The sequence below is a fragment of the Glycine soja genome, chromosome 7 (genome assembly GCF_004193775.1).
Source record: "Glycine soja cultivar W05 chromosome 7, ASM419377v2, whole genome shotgun sequence".
NCBI lineage: Eukaryota > Viridiplantae > Streptophyta > Magnoliopsida > Fabales > Fabaceae > Glycine > Glycine soja.
The window spans coordinates 34,053,585-34,073,836 of NC_041008.1; positions in this window are offsets into that span (position 1 = coordinate 34,053,585).

Consider the following 20,252-nt stretch of genomic DNA (forward strand, 5'->3'; position numbering starts at 1 on the left):
GTTCATGTGTCCTCCACCATCGAGTCTGGAGCCCCACAAATTGATTGCCTAGGACTTTTCATCTATCCTCCACCCTCAAATCTTATCCGGAGCCCCATGAATTGATTGTCATTCATGTGTCCTCCACCATTAAGTTTAGAGCCCCATGAATTGATTGCCTAGCGCTGTTCGTGTATCCTCCACCGTCCTATTCGGAGCCCCATGAATTGATTGCCTAGCGCTGTTCATGTGTCCTCCGTTATCAAGCGCGGAGCCTCTGGTGACTGGGAAATATGGTTTTTTGTTATTTTCCCGATTGGTTCCTTCGCCAAACATGTGTATATGTGTATATTATGTTATTGGTGTTTTTTGTTGTTTGTGTTTGTTTTCTGTTGTGCAGAGAAAGAAGAAAGAGAGACGGGAGTCGTCATAGACTAATCACGGAGAGAGCGAAGATGGATGAAATCAGTGTTTTATCTTTTCTTTGCTCTTATCTCTGATAAAAGGTAAGTAAAGAGGGGCAACTGTCATACCCTAATTTCGTCCGGGGACTATTGTTTGATGGCATGCAACCTTTGGTTGACTGCTTCGAGGTACTTGGCACCCTTTGTTGCACAATACGTGAAGTTCCGAGACATGTCGGAAATCAAAAGGAGGCATTGTTACGCAATCCGTGAAATTCCGTAACATGCCAGAAATCAAAAGGAAGTATCGTTACGCAATCCGTGAGTTTCCGTAACATTCCGAAAGCTAAAAAAGGAGTAATTACATGACCTGTAAGGTTCCATAACCTTACGGAAAGAAAACAAGTATCGTTACGAAATTCGTAAAGTTTCGTAACGTTACGGAAAAAGAATCACCAAAAAAGCAAATAGCAACCAGGCCCACTTGGGCCTTCCAGGATGTTCCTCCAGAAGGCGGTTGCTTTTGGTGGAAGCAACCTGGCTCGCCTGGGCGAGCCGGGTGGCAAGCTCCTCCCCTATTTTCCTATAAATAGAGGGAGGAGTGAAGGAGAAAAGGGTTCAGCCCTTCTGGTACTTCGTAATCACTTAAAATTAGTGAGGAAAATTGTTTCCGTGAAGAAAATCCAAGCCGAGGCGCTTTCGTAACATTTCTGTAACGTTTCCATGGGTGATTTCGCGAAGATTTTCAACTGTTCTTCGTCGTTCGTCGTTCGTTCTTCGTCGTTCTTCGGTCTTCAACCGGTAAGTTTTCAAAATCGAACTTTTCAATTCATTCTATGTACCCTTGGTGGTCCCCATTTGTTTCGCGTACCTTTATTTTCGTTTCATTTACTTTCGCTACCCCCTTTTGACGTGCTTTAGTCATTTACTTAAGTCATTTTCTCGCCTAATAAAAAAATAAAATAAATTTCCACCGATCATTTGAATTGTAATATCCGTTAATTTCTGTTAAAACGAAATCCGACCGTTCAGTCATGCCGTAACCACGTTGGAAACCAAAAAGAGGTAAAATAATAATATAATAATAAAAAAATATCTTTTAGTAAAATAAACCAAAAAAATCAATCGGACGTTTCTCTTTGGGATTTTTGGTTCTTAATAGAATTGACTAATAACTAAAGTGAAACTAAGGCTAAAATCAACTCGCAAAGTCAAGCTCGTCCGCAAAAAATCACTAAAAAAGGATTTTAAGGTTCGATACCTCAGTTTTTCTCACCAAGTAAAAATGGATCATTTTAAGGTCCAACGCCTTAAAAGGACTACCTTCCAAGTAAAAAGAATCGCTTGATTCGCCCTTTAGAAAGAACTACGTAGGTCTGATTTCCTCTTCGATGGAGGGTACGTAGGAGCAAGAGCCCCGCTTTTGTCGACCTCAAAAATAAAAAAGGAAATAAAAGTTTAGATACACAATTTCACACAATTCTAATTTAAGGCTGTTGTCCTTTGGGACAAACGTGAGAGGTGCTAATACCTTCCTCAAACGTAAATACAACTCCTGAATCTGGAATATTCTTCATGACCGGTTTCCTTCGGTTTTTCCGACGTTTTCCACAAATAAACGTTGGTGGCGACTCCGCGCATTTTCCTCCTTTGGAAGATGCACCCGTGAGCCTCGCCTCGCTCGCCCGCAAAAGGGTAGGTTGAGACAGGTCCATATATTAAAGTCAAGAAATGAAAAGGTTCAGAATGAGCTGGATATCCCACCAGCTACATTTCTTTCACCATCAAACCAATTCTTATCAAAATGGTTGTATGATCAACATAACTAGACCAACACTCCCTCATCAAAAGCTCGTGTTCAACAACATCATGGCAACCAACCCCAACGGACTGTATCAAATGCAACATTGATGCCACATTTTCAATGATATTCAAGCTTCCAGTATCAATATCTGTAATTGAGGAGAAAAATGAATCTTTGTCAATGCAAAAACTAGCCTCTTCAATGGCATTCCTGCCCCAATAGAAGTAGAATGCTAGATTTTATATATGGCATGCACTCCAGTGGATAACAGATCTTGGATTGTAAAAGGTCATTCTTGAATTAGACTGCAAGCTAGTGGTTAATACCTACAACAATCTATCATTTGGTCTTTCACTTTTCCATGGTATATTAGCTAAATGTAGAGCAATTCTTACTTATGTCTCAAACTCTAGGGTGAGTTATTCAAGGAGACAAACCAATCATGTTGCTCATTCTTTGGCTAAGGCATCCAAAATTTATGCTTGTAACCATTTTGACAATATTCCTACTTGTATTCAATCTTTGATTATGAATGAAATACCATAATTGAACCAAAAGTTGTTGGCACAAGTGGTTCGGCACTTAGGTCCCTTAACCAAGGTCTAAGGTTCAATCCCTGACTTAGGTATAAAGTGACAACTGGAGGTATTCTTTTACCCTAAAAATGGAAGTGCGCTTTGCGCGCCTGTTGCACTAAGCCTGAACTACTCTTTGTAAGTTGAAGCTTGATTGTGCACTAAGCCTCACATCTTAGGCTAAGTGCATATTGCAGAAAATTTTGTGTTGTAGAAAGTGCAAAGCGCCACCTACTGCGCTAAGCCCCAGATGCTCACAGGAATTTGAAACTTCAAGTTGGGCTTAGCACGAGGTTAGGCTAAGCGCTTGGGCTTTAAACTCAAGCGTCACGTGGGCATGCTAAGCGCGCCAATTGAAAATGCCAAAATAAAATAAAACTGCCTTAGGCAGTTCCCTCTACACAAAAACTCTTGTTGTGCTTACCTTTTGCGTGTGTGATTTGCTTCAATGCTTCAAATCCTCCTTACATCATTGTTGGTTTCATCTTACATTCTTCACTACAATCCAAGTAAGTGGTGCTTCATTTTCACTTTCATTTTCATGCTTTGAACCTTAGGATAGATGATTTTGTGCTTTGTTAGCTTGCATTGCTGTTTAAGTTAGGTTTTTTAGTTTGAGGGTTAGTCATTTTAGGATTTTAGGTAACTTAGAAGCCCATTAAGGGCAATATGGCTGAAAGGGGTGAAAACCCCTGTGTTTCTATTTGGAAATCACGATGAACGCGCTAAGCACGCTTGCTGCGCTTAACCTGTTCATCGCAACTATTAAATTTTGGATTTCCAGACGAACGCGCTAAGCAGACCATGTCGCGCTAAGCGTGTTCATCAATTCTGATGAACAAAAACGATGGAGGCGCTAAGCGCACCTGCGCGCTAAGCGTCACAAGTGTTTTAGACACTCAGAGTAGTTTAGGCGCTAAGTGCCATCTAGGTTCTGAGTTTTAACCCTTTGAATAAGGCTAAGCACTACTGTTGTGCTAAGCCCTTGTTGTGTGTCGAGGAGGTTGAGCTAAGCGTGCCCAATGCGCTAAGCCTAATCTGTAGAAAAATATTTTTTGTGTCTTTAGGCTAAGCGCGAGTCTACTGCGCTTAGCCCATGAGTAAAATTTCATAAGGCGCGCTATGCCCAGCCTGCTACGCTAAGCGCCCAATTCAGTTTTTAGTTTTATTTTTCTATTTTTTGTTGAATAATCTTGTTTTAACCTTGTTGTTTGATCTTATATTTTTAGATGGCTTCCAAGAAGAGAAAGTCTTTTGCTTCTTCCTCTACCCAAGCAAGATTTGATAGATGTAGGTTTCATTCTCAAGAAGCTTAGGAGAGGTACACTGATATAATGGTGCCAAGGAAACTACTAACAGAGAGAAATGTGGTAGTATACTACACTGAATTTGACGAATTTAAGGAGGAATTAGAAAAAAGAAAATGGGATGAGGAGTTGACAAGCTTCCCTGAAGGTAGTATTGATGTAGCTATTGTCAAGGAATTCTACGCAAACCTCTACGACTCAGAAGACAAGTCACCTAAGCAGGTGAGGGTTAGAGGTCATCTGATCAAATTTGATGAAGATACTTTGAACACTTTTCTGAAGACCCCAATGATTCTGGAAGAGGGGGAAAATCTTTGTGCTTATTCTAGATTTGAACTCTTGAGGCCTAATCCTCAAGAGTTAGCTACAAAGCTCTGCATCCCAGGGAGGGGATTTGAGCTTAATGTTGAGGGTCAACCTTTGAAGATTTTAAGGAAGAACATGACCACTTTAGCTCAGACATGGAGCATTCTTTCCTTCCCTAACTTGGTTCCTACCTCCGACACATATGATGTCAGATTAGACAGGGCCAAGTTAATTTATGGAATAATTATGAAGATGGACGTGAATGCGGGTTACCTCATCTCTCACCAGATCTCTATTATAGCACAGCATGACTCCTCTAAGCTTGGATTTCTAGCCTTAATCATAGCTTTATGTAAAGCTAGAGGAGTCACATCTGATTCTAGGACTCTTGAGAGCCTTAGCCCCGCCATCAATGTGGCATACATTAAGAAGAACTGTTGGAATCTGGATGATCCAACAGTAACATTCAGAGGGCCTAGGAAGACTAGGGGAAAGAGATCAGAGGCTCCTACTACTTCAGCAGCACCAGAGACAACCGCACCTTCTTCATCCACTCCTCCAACACCTCCCAGTTCGATTATACCTCCAACACCTTCCACTTCGACTCCAGCACAGTTTCCAGCACAGATTCTAGCTGCTCTTGCCTCAGCCTTCACATTTACACCAAAGATGCTTCATTCTATGCTCCAGAGCTTACACAGGGAGCAGGCCATTATCATGTAGAGCCTTAAGAGCTTAGGCCTGCCTTCCATCATGAACATGGATGAGTTTGAGACTCAGGTGGCTTGGCCAGGAGTCCAGTCTTCTCCTTCTAGAGAGGGTAGGACCTCCGCAGCTCAAGAGCCTGAGGCTGTAAAGGAGCAGATACCAGCAGAGGAGGATGAGCCTACTCCTCCCGAGCCCTTTGAATTTGTTTCTGACTCAGTGGTGGCATAGGAGGAAGTACCTTAACCAGAGCCTATTCCAGAGCCATCTCCTACACCTATTCCTGAGGACACCATGCTAGCTGAGGATACCCAACCAACCATCTGCACCAGTATTGGAGCATGAGTAGCTCACCATTCAGGATTCATTAGCAGCTTCAGTATTGGATCTGAATAAAGATCAGCCATAGGAGGATCAGGACATTTAAATTCTATTTTGTTTTTAATTTTGCAAATTATGAACACTTTAGTTTATCAGCATTTAGTTTTCTTTTGAGTTTGATTTATGCTTCAGTTGTTTTTATTTCAGTCATTTAGTTTGCTTGTACAAAAAGCTTGTTTGAACAGTGAATTGATTGAATCATGCTTCAGTGGCTTGTTTGTTATGAAATGAATGGTTGTGTTTGAATTGACTGAGCAAATGTATGAATTGAGTGGACTGGAATGATTAGATGTTTGTTTTGATCAAGCTTGCAACCACTACAAGAGAAAGAACATGTGATAAGAACTTTGACTGAAAATGTTAGTCAGTTTGTCAGATTGATTGTGAAGGAATGCATTGACCGTATCTCGGTGAGAGTGTGATCCTTAAATTTTGAGAGAAACGACTATCATTTAGTACTGATTTTTGCATGAATCTCTGAAGTATGGACTGAATGCATGAAATTGAGGATGATGAAGGCCATGTTTGATTGTGATAGCCACTTAGCCAAAAAGCTGACCATGTGCTTGAATGATGTATCCCTTGCACCCAGTTTGAGCTTGTCATACCTTAATTTCGTCCGGGGACCATTCGTTTGTTGAGATGCGACCCTCGTTTGACCACTTCGAGGTACTTGGCACCCATCGTTAGGCAATCCGTGAAGTTTCGTAACATGCCGGAAGTCAAAAGGAAGCATTGTTGCACAATCCGTGAAGTTCCGTAACATGCCGGAAGTCAAAAGGAAGCATTGTTGCACAATCCGTGAAGTTTCATAACATGCCGAAAGTGAAAAGGAAGCATTGTTGCACAATCCGTGAAGTTCCGTAACATGCCGGAAGTCAAAACGAAGGAGACTTCGTATGGATTTCAGAAAACAAAGCTAGTAACAGTGCTCTGGGTCAAACACCCACATCACTACATGAAAGAGCTGAGAGCATTTCGGGTTTTACAAAGGAACTTGATTTGGAAATTCTGACCACGCCAATGTGACCGGGGTTCAGTGTAGGTTATGAAAATAACATGCATTTCATGAAAGGATAACATTTACAAAGTCTCTTTGTCTATGGTTTTTCAAAGGAAGCATAAGACATGCAATGGCGGTTCCAAAGTTAGAAAAGATGCAAAGACAAGATGGAACTAACAAGAAACAAGCATAGAACCATGGTTACCTCAAAAGAAAACGAAACGTCAGATTAGGGTTTTCGTTCTCTACCGAAACCGCAAGCCAAGTTGGAAGATTCCGCTTCGGTTGAAGGGTTCCTCTCGGTGTGGGTTTCCAATGGAGAACAATCATGGTTTGTGGTGGCTAATGGTGGCTGTGGGTGATGGAGAAAGTTCTTGGAACTTTAGAAATGGCTTTGGAAGAAAGAAAGAAGAAGAAATGACGTTTTCCCTAAGCTACACGAAAGCAAAGGCTGAAGTGCTTAAATAAGAAATGCTCTCGGGAACGGAAGCTTCGAGCACACTCTAGATATCTTCTCAAAGATCCCAACGGTCAGATAATGGACAAGTGTCTTGTGGAGTTGTAGACCAAAATTCGAGAATATCCAACGGTTAACAAAGGCTGGGCAGCGTGTTTACCGAGGCAGCTTCATGTAGCTTTCTCTAGAAGCTTCATTGAGAGGCTTCCTCCAGAAGCTTCATTAAAAGGCTTCCTCCTGAAGCTTCCTCGTGGCTTCTTTGAGAAGCTTTCTCAAGAGGCTTCTTTGAGAAGCTAGATCCTTATCTATCCACACCCCTCTTTTAACTTAATTAACCTCCGTATAAATAATTACGGATGAAAATAACGCAACAAATAATCAAACATCAAACATAATTACTAATAATATATAGATATATATATCTGGGTGTTACAACTCTCCCACCCTTTTAGAAATTTCGTCCTCGGAATTTACCTTACTCAATCAAGGATGGGTGAGCTTCTCGCATCTGACTTTCTAATTCCCACGTGGCATCTTCTCCTGATGCACCTCCCCAGATCACCTTGACCAGCGGAATCTCTTTCCCTCTTAGGTGTTTTGTTCGCCTATCCTCGATCCTCAAGGGCAATGTTTCATATGTCAAATTCTCCTTCACTTGTACATCATCCAATTCAATCACATGGGATGGATCACGGATATACTTACGGAGTTGAGACACATGAAAGACATTGTGAAGATTAGAAAGAGACGGGGGTAGTGCAATTTGGTATGCCACAGGGCCAACTTTCTTAAGAATTTGGAAAGGACCAATAAAGCGAGGTGTGAGTTTTTGGGATTTCAATACTTGACCAACCCCAGTCCATGGAGTGACTCTCAAGAATACATGATCACCAACCTCGAATTCCAGATCTTTCCTCCTCGTATCATGATAACTTTTTTGCCTACTCTGAGCAGTTCTCATCCTTTCCTGAATTAACTTAACTTTCTCAGTGGTTTGTTGTACCACTTCTGGTCCTAAGGTGAGGCCTTCTCCGGGCTCTAACCAACATAGGGGTGTTCTACACCTTCTACCATACAAAGCTTTATAGGGAGCCATGCCAATGGTAGAATGAAAACTGTTGTGATAAGTGAACTCTATCAATGGAAGAGAACTCTCCCAGTTTCCTTTCTGCTCTAAGACACATGCTCTTAAAAGGTCCTCCAATGACTGAATGGTCCGTTCAGTTTGGCCATCAGTCTGAGGATGGTAGGCTGAACTCAGTCTAAGCTTGGTTCCCAACGCTCTGTTCAAGCTCTCCCAAAATCTAGAGGTAAATCTAGGATCTCTATCAGATACTATGCTAGATTGCACACCATGTAACCTGACAACCTCACTTATATACAAGGTGGTCAACTTTTCCATGGAAAATCTGATATTAATGGGAATGAAGTGAGCAAACTTAGTCAATCTATCAACAATAACCCATATAGAATCTAAACCTCTAGGGGTTCTAGGTAGTCCTACCACAAAATCCATGGAAATGCTGTCCCACTTCCACTAGGGTATCTCTAAGGGTTGTAACTTACCTGAAGGTCTCTGATGTTCTATCTTAGCCTTCTGACAGACTAGGCATGCATACACAAACTCACTAACCTCTCTCTTCATGTTGGGCCACCAAAACATCGTCTTTAAATCATGATACATCTTGGTAGCACCAGGATGGATGCTCAAATTACTCCTATGTCCTTCCTCTAAGATCATCTTCCTAAGTTCAGGCACATTGGGAACACAAATCCTATCTTGGAGTCTCAAAACTCCATATGTTCCAACATTGAAACTACTGTCCCTTCCTGACTCTATAGCCTCTAACTGAGTCCTTAGAAAAGGATCAATCTTCTGACCTTTCCTGATATCACCTAGTAACTCACTAGTGATCCTCAAAGTTCCTAATCTTAGACTATTAGGAGTAACCTGACATGCAAGACTAAGGTCTCTAAACTGTTCCAGGAGATCCATCTCTCTAACCATCATGGAAGACATATGTAGAGATTTCCTACTCAAGGCATCAGCCACTACATTGGCTTTACCGGGATGGTAGCTAAGCTCAAAATCTTAATCCTTAAGAAACTCTAATCATCTCCTTTGTCTCATGCTCAGCTCCTTTTGACTAAACAAGTATTTAAGGCTCTTATGATCACTAAACACCTCGAACTTAGAGCCAAATAGATAATGCCTCCACATCTTAAGGGCAAAAACTACAGCAGCCAACTCTAGGTCATGGGTGGGATAATTCCTCTCATGAGTCTTAAGCTGTCTAGAAGCATAGGCCACCATTTGGCCATTTTGCATCAACACTCTACCTAAACCCATCTTTGATGCATCACAATACACCTCAAAGGGTTCTCTCAGGTTAGGCAAAACTAGCACTGGAGCAGTCGTCAATCTTTCCTTAAGGGTCTGGAAACTATGCTCACATTGGGTATCCCACACAAAAGCTTGACCCTTACGAGTCAGTTTAGTTAAAGGTAAAGCCAACTTGGAGAAACCTTCTATGAATCTCCGGTAATATCCTGCTAAACCTAGAAAACTCTTAATCTCAAAAATAGACTTAGGACTCTCCCACTTAAGAACAACTTCTATCTTAGAGGGATCCACAGCTATACCCCCTTGAGAGATCACATGCCCTAGGAAACTAACTTTCTCTAACCAGAACTCACACTTGGACAACTTAGCATAGAGTTATCGGTCCTTAAGAGTATGCAACACAATCCTCAAATGTTCTTCATGTTCCTCTCTAGTCTTGGAGTATACCAAAATATCATCTATAAATACTACCATAAAACTATCAAGGTAAGGGTGAAAAACTTTATTCATGTAGTCCATAAAACACTCTTGGAGCATTAGTCACACCAAAGGGCATGACTAGATACTCATAGTGACTGTAACGGGTCCTAAAAGCAGTCTTTGGTCTATCCTCAGACTTCACTCGGATCTGATGATAACCCGACCTAAGGTCTATCTTACTAAACACACAAGCTCCTACCAGCTGGTCCATAAGGTCATCTATTCTAGGCAAAGGGTACTTATTCTTAATCGTTACCTTATTCAACTGGCGGTAATCCACACACAACCTCATGATTCCATCTTTCTTCTTCACTAGCAGCACTGGGGCTCCCCACGGAGATACACTAGGCCTAATAAACTACTTATCCAACAACTCCTCTAACTGTTTCATAAGCTCAGCTAACTCTATAGGAGACATCCTATAAGGAGCTATGGATATGGGTCCTGCACCAGGTACTAAGTCTATGGAAAACTCTATCTCTCTCTCAGGTGGCAGACCGAATATATCCTTAGGAAACACTTCAGGAAACTCTCTGACAACAAGGAGGTCACGCATGGAAACCTTTGTCTCTACTTCTAGGCTAGACAAGATCATGTACACTTGAGCATTTTCCTTTAAAGATGTCACAACTTGGTTGGCAGAGATAAACATCATATCCTTACTCACTCCAGAATCATCAAACACCACACTTTTATCAAAACAGTTCAACAAGACATGGTTGGAAGATAACCAGTTCATACCAAGAATAACATCAATCTGGCTTAAAGGCAAATAAATCAAATCAATCAAGAATGTCCTACCAGAAATCTCCTCTATTCGGATTCCCTATAGCCTAAGCTAAGGCTTGAAGGGCATCCGCTATCGCATGATCATTCCGTCCAGCCATCACTCCCTATACACCAGAGAGTTAGACGTGGAAGGAATATACACAAACAAAGAACCACACAACAATCACAACCATCACAAATTCCTACTCAGTTACTCTTGAGAGTTGATACCTCAAGACATTAACACCCACTTTCCATCATTTGCATTTTCTGATCGCTTGCCATATCATTCCATTGCCCTTCACAAATTATACAGGTGGTCAGTCTGATAATTCGTGACCCGGCATTGAAATTCATGGTATAGCAGACATCAGAAAAACAAATTCAATATGACTACAAAAATCAAATCTCTATAGCTCATTAAAACACAACAAGTGAGTAAGTGCTAATAGCAAACAACGAACATCAAACATCAGCAAACAACCAAAACCAAGCATTCAACAAAACAACCAGAGAATGCACAGAAAAACATAGCAAATTCACAACTCACTGGCCGAAAGGTTCGACCTGCTCTAATACCACTAAATGTAACGACCCGCCTCGTCGTTACGGTATCCACACTCTAATATTAGATAATTTCAATTTTTATAAAAAGAACTCCCTTGATTTTTGCTTATGAAAATAGAAGTGATTTTGTCACAACATAAATTCATCCAACAACACGCCATTACTTAAGTGAATATGCATAATTACATAGAAACAATAATTCGGTACATGTCATACACATAACGAAAATTAAATATGTTCATATATATAATTAAAATTCCAGTTTTACATCTTTAACTCAACAAAATAAAACTTAAAAACCAACTACGGGAGAGTTGATTACAAAACACAACTCTCCCCCAAAATAACGCCAATGTCATTACGTCGGCTCGGCGGCTCCTCACCAGAATCTTACTCCTTACACCCTGCCACTGTCATTCTGCTCCCACGAACAAGGTTCGTGATCATCATAGGTATCAACCACACAATACAAAATTGCAAGGGTGAGTTTATTATAAAAGAAGCAATACCAATTCCAAATAACCACAATTAGCAAGGAACACAGGCAAACATGATAAGCATACACAACAATCATTATTCAACACTCATATCCAACAAATATTCATCATTCACATCCAACAATTACTCATCATCCATCCATGGACCCATTCAAGACTGCACAGAATGATGCATGCACCTGACTCAACACTCAGATGCAATGTGGTACGTACCAACAACAACCTAATATCAGGAAATAGCCTAAGCGTGTCCACACGACACTCTCACTTAGGGAACTGTGCTGAATTTTTCGAGACCACCCGGTTGTGCACGTAACAGCCCCCCTCCCATAGGTGATCAACCTGGGAGCCCAAAGGTGTTCCCTACCAGGTGACAGCCCCTTAGTACAAAGTACACTTGGCCACATTTACTCTATTTCCTGTGTCGTATGAGCTATGATCATGGCCAAAAGTAAGTGCCAAAGACCATGGACCAATTAAAGCGCCTAAGCATCCCCTCAGGAATGCTTAGATTCTCTAACCACGCTAGTTAGCCACGTCTGGGCCATCCGACAAGGTCAGTGCACTCTACCCCCCATGACATACACTTTATACGACATATGATCATGGCCAAAAGCTAGTGCCAAAGACCCTGGAAGGTCAGTGCACAGTGCCCCCCACGATCATACACAACATCCAAGGTATAAACGTGGCCAAAAGCTAGTGCCAAAGACCCTGAAAGGTCAGTGCACAGTGCCCCCCACGAACATACACAACATGCACATGCCAATGCATTTCCAACATCAATCAACAAATCGTATTTCCATGTCATTCACAACATAAATATCATCTCATCTCAATGACGTTATCAACAACAACAACAACCTCATTTCATATTCACATATTCATCAATAATAACAATTCATGTTGACATGGTCTTTATTAACAATGTCATCTCAAATCAATATCATCATAATTATCATTATCATCACATATCAATTAAAATCCTCAATAGCAACATCAACAACAATTCAAACAAACACAACAATATCATTTCCACACGCACGGTCTTCAAACAACACATTTCAAACAACCAAAACAATATCATTCATCACAATACATACATACATACATACATATATATATATATATATATATATATATATATATATATATATATATATATATATATATATATATATATATATATATATATATATACACATCCCATTAGTTAAAATGTAATTTTCTTTGAAGAAAAATCAGCATGCAACAGGGACAGGCAGATATCCTCATAGCTAGGTTCCCTGACCCTAACTATGGTGTTAAAACGGTAAATTTTATAATAAACTCCCCTCACCTATCGTGAGCTACCCCGCGGATTCCTCGTCGCGTCACTTGAAGATTCCTTTTTGTCCTTGCTCGTCGATTCCACACAAGCCTCTACCATGCCAAAACGAAGGAGACTTAGTATGGATTTCAGAAAACAAAGCTAGTAACAGTGCTCTGGGTCAAACACCCACATCACTACATGAAAGAGCTGAGAGCATTTTGGGTTTTACAAAGGAACATCATTTGTAAATTCTGACCATGCCAATGTGACCGGGGTTCAGTGTAGGTTACGAAAATAACATGCATTTCATGAAAGGATAACGTTTACAAAGTCTCTTTCTCTAACGTTTTTCAAAGGAAGCATAAGACATGCAATGGCGGTTCCAAAGTTAGAAAAAATGAAAAGACAGGATGGAACTAACAAGAAACAAGCATAGAACCATGGTTACCTCGAAAGAAAATGAAAAGTCAGATTAGGGTTTTCGTTCTCTACCGAAACCGCAAGCCAAGTTGGAAGATTACCCTTCGGTTGAAGGGTTCCTCTCGGTGTGGGTTTTCAATGGAGAACAATGATGGTTTGTGGTGGCTAATGGTGGCTGTGGGTGATGGAGAAAGTTCTTGGAACTTTAGAAATGGATTTGGAAGAAAGAAAGAAGAAGAAATGATGTTTTCCCTAAGCTACACGAAAGCAAAGGCTGAAGTGCTTAAATAAGAAATGCTCTCAGGAACGGAAGCTTTGAGCACACTCCAGATATCTTCTCAAAGATCCCAACGGTCAGATCATGGACAAGTGTCTTGTGACGTTGTTGACCAAATTTCGAGAAGATCCAACGGTTAACAAATGCTGGGAATCGTTTTTACCAAGGCAGCTTCATGTAGCTTTCTCTAGAAGCTTCATTAAGAGGCTTCCTCCATAAGCTTCCTCGTGGCTTCTTTGAGAAGCTTTCTCAAGAGGCTTCTTTGAGAAGCTAAATACTTATCTATCCACACCCCTCTTTTAACTTAATTAACCTCCTTAAAAATAATTACAAATGAAAATAAAGCAACAAATAATCAAACATCAAACATAATTACTAATAATATATATATATATATATATATATATATATATATATATATATATATATCAGGGTGTTACACCTTCCACTTCAGCATCAGAGGCACCAATACCTTCTTCTTTTTCAGTACCTTCCTCTTCATCCACTCAGATTTTAGTTATTCCTCTAGTACCTCTACAGATGCCACTTCTAGCTCCTCTCTCTGCAGGTCCATCAGATTTTATTTTTACACCAGAGATGTTGCACTCCATGCTCTAGAGCATCCACAGGGGACTATCCATCATCATGCAAAACCTTTAGGGCTTGGGCTTTCCCTCCATTATGAGCATGGAGGAGTTTGATGCTCAGGTGGCCTGGCCAGGAGACCAACCCTCTCCTTCAAGAGGGGGTGGAGCCTGTGATTAAGGAGCCACGAGCACCAACACCAGCAGCAGCAGAGGAGGAGACTACTCCTGAGGAAACCACCTACCACAAACAACATATTATGCACCAAGTAAAGGAAACAAGGATTCAGTGACACATTGGTTAGAGAGGAAGGGGGTATAAGGTTGTGGTTCTCATGTGTAAAGTGAACCACCTCAAAGTGTGTCTCCAAAATAAGACAAGTGTATTGATTAACCATGTATTGATCAAAGAATCACTCATTTTACAACCATGTATTGATCAACTTGTGAAGAAATACTGAAGATCGAAGAGTTGCACAATTTAGGTGTATTTGATCCTTATCTTTTAATCTTTTTAGAGTGTTGTTCTAGGTTAGAGTTACTAGGGATGTTGAAGAATTGATAGGGTTTCAATTCTAGATCTTTTCTTGTAGGGTTCAAGAGAAAGATTGTTTTCTATTAGAGAATAATGTGTGCATAGTGTTAGTACTAGTGTTCTTTATCTAGTGGATGCTCTAACAGGACTTAGAACAAACTGGATGTAGGTTTGGATTAACTAAACCAGTATAAACTCTTATGTGATTCTCTTATTCTCTATAACTCTATGTTATGTAATCATCTTGGGAGTGGAATCAATTTGAAAGGGTCATCATAAAAGTTTTTGTTTTCTAAATATCTTTTGAGGAAATTTTGATTGATTTAAAGGATTATTTTTAATTAGTGTTAAGAACAATTTTGTAAAGATTTTGAAAGAATCTATTCAACCCCCCTTTTCTATATTCTCAGCCCAATCCAACAATGACAGTTAGCGAAGTAATTCTAAGGAACTTTTATGTTGAGCATTATGAAGATACATCAAAATGGTGATTCTAATGTTAGCTAAGAAATGATTCACATTAAAGTAGATCATTTTGATGAAGTACAACTGATATGGCTTTCTAAAGTAACATAGCTTCATCATAATTAACACATGTTCACAGCACAAAGCATTTTGAAGTAGATTGCTTCATAAAAAGAAAGTGAATGAAGAATTATTGGTGTGTTAGTATTCTATCCAAGGTTAGACAACATAATGGCTTTAATCTTCCATTCTAATGTTGCACATCAGATCTTCTCATGGACAGTTTTAGCTTTCAACTTGGTTGCAACTGGAAATGCTTCAACATTAATCTTCTCACGAACACTCAGTATGTGTGGCTTCATTTGGGAGATGTGATGTTTTCAACCTTAGTCTTTTGATGAGTCAGCTTTCTTTAGTGATTGCATATGGAAGACAAGATATTATCCTTAAGGTGCAGGCTTGAACCATTATAAACTCCATTCTAAAGTTCAATTCTTAGAGTCAAGTTCTTCATCATTTTGATGTAGACTCTGATGCAACTTCATTTGATGTTGGATGCTCTCTTTGTAACCTTTGATATGTCTTCTATGTAAGGCCTTGTTGTCTTGTACTTTGAAAAGATCAGGTACTCAGGGGAAAGAACTCTTCATCATGCATATGAGCTTCAAAAGATCTTATGAGGCTCTTACTCTTAACAGTAGTTTTGAGACAACTTTTCTGAGTAGTGTTTTGAGGAACTCAAAATGCATGTACATATATATTTCTTAAGAATATTTAACATTGAAACACATAAGCAAAATTTTAATCATCACACAATCCTATTATTCTTATAATTTGCATTGGTAATGGTTTGTCATAATTAAAACCAGGGTTGTAGATTCAACAATTTTTGGTCCCTCATCACTAACAGCATAAGTCATTGCTAATGTGGTTAATGACATCCATGTCAACAATACACACATGTAATTAACTATAGGTTTAAATACCATTTTTACTTTTTAGTCCTTGCAAAATTTAGCGCTTCTTTACTTTTCATCCCTGCATTTTTTTTTGTTTTAGTCCTTACAAATTATTTTTGTTTATTTTTTCCTTTAAGTGATTTAGATAGCATTTTTTCAATATTCAAAGCGTTATCTAAACTACTTTAAGGACGAAAATCAAAACAAACATAATTTGCAAGGACGAAAACCAACAAAAAAATTACAGGAATGAAAAAAATGCTAAATTACAAGGAATAAAAAGATATTTAAGCCTTAATTATATGATATGCAATTTTTGAAATTTGAATCTTTTTTTGGTTTCTCAAATTTGAGTCAATTTATTTTTGGTCATTTCCGACGATTTTGTAAGCCTCCCTCTTTTTTCTAGATCTTACAATTCGTAAAGTTTGTTCTTTGATTTCAATGGGGTTTGTCACCATTCATGGCTAAAATTTGTAAAATTCTTGGTTGTGCTCGAGAAGGTGGATGGGAAGGATTGGGGAACCCAACCATGGTGACATAGTTAGGAAGAAGGTAGTCAGTGCTAAGAGAGAGAGAGAGGGGTGTGATGTTGATGTAGGCAGTGAGGAAAAAAGAAACGAAACATCGTCATTGGAAATCATCTTCGATGATGACAACGGTAGTCAACGACAATAGGCAATGGTCGACAACAAGAGATGGTGGTGTTATGATGTAGAGGGTACACCATTGTATTGTGAGATTAAGATCAATCTAATTGTGATCTATGGTAGACCACCTAATTTTGTCATATATAATTTTTTTGTATTGTTTTTTAAAGTAATATAATCAAAAGAATTGGGAACTCTTATTGTTTTAATAGAATGAAAAGAATATTAAAAATAGTTTAATGATGATGCACTGACAATGTAAAACAGTTTTAAACTGCCATTTAAGCAAAAATCACCGTTGTTATGAATTTTTAGGTAATTTTGTAAAAGTCAACAAACTTATCATATATGATAATTTAACAATAGTATAAAATGAGTTTACACTATCGGTATATAAACTTTTTTTTCTCTATTAAAAACGTAGTTTATAGTAGAATATTTAATAAGCTATTTCAATATAATTATCTTTGATATATTTTATTTTTAACTATAACTAACTAAAATGTTGACAATTTTAATCTTTATAAAATTCCACATACTATACTAAAATATTGTATATGATAAACAGTTATAAAAAGAACTTAATTTCTATATAGTGACAGTGTATAGAGTTTTACACTCTCACTGCATACTACGAGAATTATTGGTTTTAACATCGCTAGCTTAACATCGGTTTTAGAAAAAACCGATGTTAACAAAAACGTGATGGCATACTCATAAATAACATGAAGTCGTTAACATCAATTTTTTGTAAAACCGAGGTTAACATGAGGTCTTTAACATTGGGTTTAAAAAAAACAGATGTTGTGGTTTAAATTAATTAAAAACCCAAAACACTTCTCGCCCCGTGCTCACTCTCCCAAGCCCCCCTTTCACCAGAGCATCTGAACACTTCACCATTGTGACTCGGGATCGTCACTGCCTTCATTTACGACTCTCACTATTGTCACACCATCACTTTCACCCCTATTTATTGATTTCATCGTCATTGTTCACTGACGTCAGTATGTGTTTGGGACACTTGTTCTACGACACTGTCATCATCGTGTTCCATCAGCCACCGTCAGTCGCGATTGTCCTCTAGGATTTGTTCGTCTTTTAGTTAGCTGATAACTCATTGGAATTCCACCATTGTTGTGTTTTACTTTTTTTGATGAAACATTGTCTTACATTAAAGTTAGTTTTAATAAAGAAATTAGTTCTTCACACACACACACACACACAAGAAGTTTATCCTGAAAAATAGTTTGGAATTAGTGTTGAAATCAGTTAAACACAAAATATATATTGTAAATTTTCGTAATGTTGTTTATCCATGGTGATTTGCAGGTGGCCATAAAGCATTGCGTGAGAAATTGCCAAAGATTAGGCCCTGTAGGCCTTGCTTATACATTTGTGAGTGAGTCTTCTATTTACTACATTCTATCTCTTTATTTTATTTGTGACATAGCTTAAATTTGGTAAAAATTGAGTTTCTAGAGTTGTTTCTGTTTTTGTGTTTAAGTATTAATGGTCAGCAAAATGGGCAAGGCATTCTGACCTGGGTTTTTTATGTTTTGTTTTATAGTTTTTAATTCTGAAAAATGATGAAAAGAAATGTAATACTAAGCCAACCTTCTGTATAAAAGCCTAAAAGTAGAATGTGTACGAAGCACGGTAATTGTTTGTGTTTAAAATTATTATAGCAACTTCAATAAATTTGCTCTTCTAACTATCTACTTTGGCTGATTAATTATCATCGATAATTGTGTGTCATCTTAACTCCTATAATATCGAAATCCTTGAATTAATCATTGTAAGAAATCTTTGTTTGGAGACAAGAAAGTCAAGTTTCTACTACTATTTGCCTATTGGGTTGCTACTCCATGTTTGACCTGTGCTTTCACTGTTGTAGACCTTTGTGAAGGTTGTTATGACTTGTGATTTTGAAAGACATATTGTCTATAACTATTGGTGTAATCTAGAATATTTGTGATGCACACTGCCTAAATCATAACGTAGCTTATGCATGCTTCCTAGGCCTGTATTTGTCATGCCACCAATAAACCTACTCCAACATTTAATTGTCAGGATTCATAATAGAATGTTGTTTGCCAAATGAACTTGGTAAAATATTTTATCATTATATTTAGATGCTTATGCCCAAGAATTAAAAGACTAGAATACCAAGATAGAATCAAATGAAATATAGTCTGTTAATATGGTTGCTCCCATTAGACATAAGATAATAAAGTGCCTAAAGTAAAGTCAGCCAGACTCAAGCCTAACTGCTTATTTAATTTTGTAGGCACTTTTACTTTGTTGTTTGTATCATGATCATGGTATTCATTGTTGGAGATTGTTAGTGACCATTATCACAAGTACAAATGTCTTTCTTACTCATGCATGTTTCTCTTAATCAGTACTTTGAAATGATTCAATGACAATCAAGGAAGTAAATCCAAGGTTGCTACTAGATGGATTATAGTTAAAGTAAGTCATTTAAATAATGTTTCATGTCTTAAAAATTAAATTTTACTACGCTTCAGTTAACTTTGAATATCTAAATATCCTATTTAATTTAGTGTAATAAGCAAAAAAGAAGCAATAAGTGCAGGTACTGCATAATGCATTGGATGTCAATAATAGTCCTAGGAGGTTTCAAGGATAACTGGAAAGCAGTAATTGTTTACTTCAAAACTAATTCAATTTCTTATAATTGTTATTATTTAGACTCATTTATTAAATTATGTGTTTTATTATGTCACGAAATATTCTACTGATCAAAGACCAATGGGACTAGAGAGAATGAAAATAATTCGTATTCAGTGGGCAAGATATTATTTGAAAGTTAAAAATCAAACCCTAAGAGTTTAAGTGATTTTAGAATTGTAGAGTAGTTATTATGTTAATTTAGATTAGGTTACAAATGATTTTGTGTATTGACTTCCACTTTTCTTATAATTTATTGTAAATATTCAATTATATATAGTGGACAAAATTTAAACTGGTTGATAACAACTGTCTGGTCTGACACTCTTTTGGATTTACAAGTTAATTGGGGTAGTTACAAAAATAGATAGGACATTACAAAATACAAAAAACATCAATTTTTTATGAAAATCGATGTTGTTATTAAAAATTATATTAGTTTTTTGGAAAACTGATGTTGTTGTTGTTGACTCACAAGAAAACCAATGTAGACTTCAAATATTTTTTGTTATTTTTTTATGATACAACATTGGTTTTGTATAAAACCGATGTTTTGTAATTTACTTAACTTTGGTTTTGGAAAATCGATGTTAACGTTAAGACTTTTAACATCGGTAATTTCAACATTGGTTAATAACCAATGTTGAAAGTCCTTGATAACTGATGTTAAAAGTCTATTTTCTTGTAGTGACATTAAGTCAACAATCTTAACATATATGGTGAATTGTAACCAGAGGATTGTGTAAACATTATTTACACTCTCAATGTATATACTACTATTT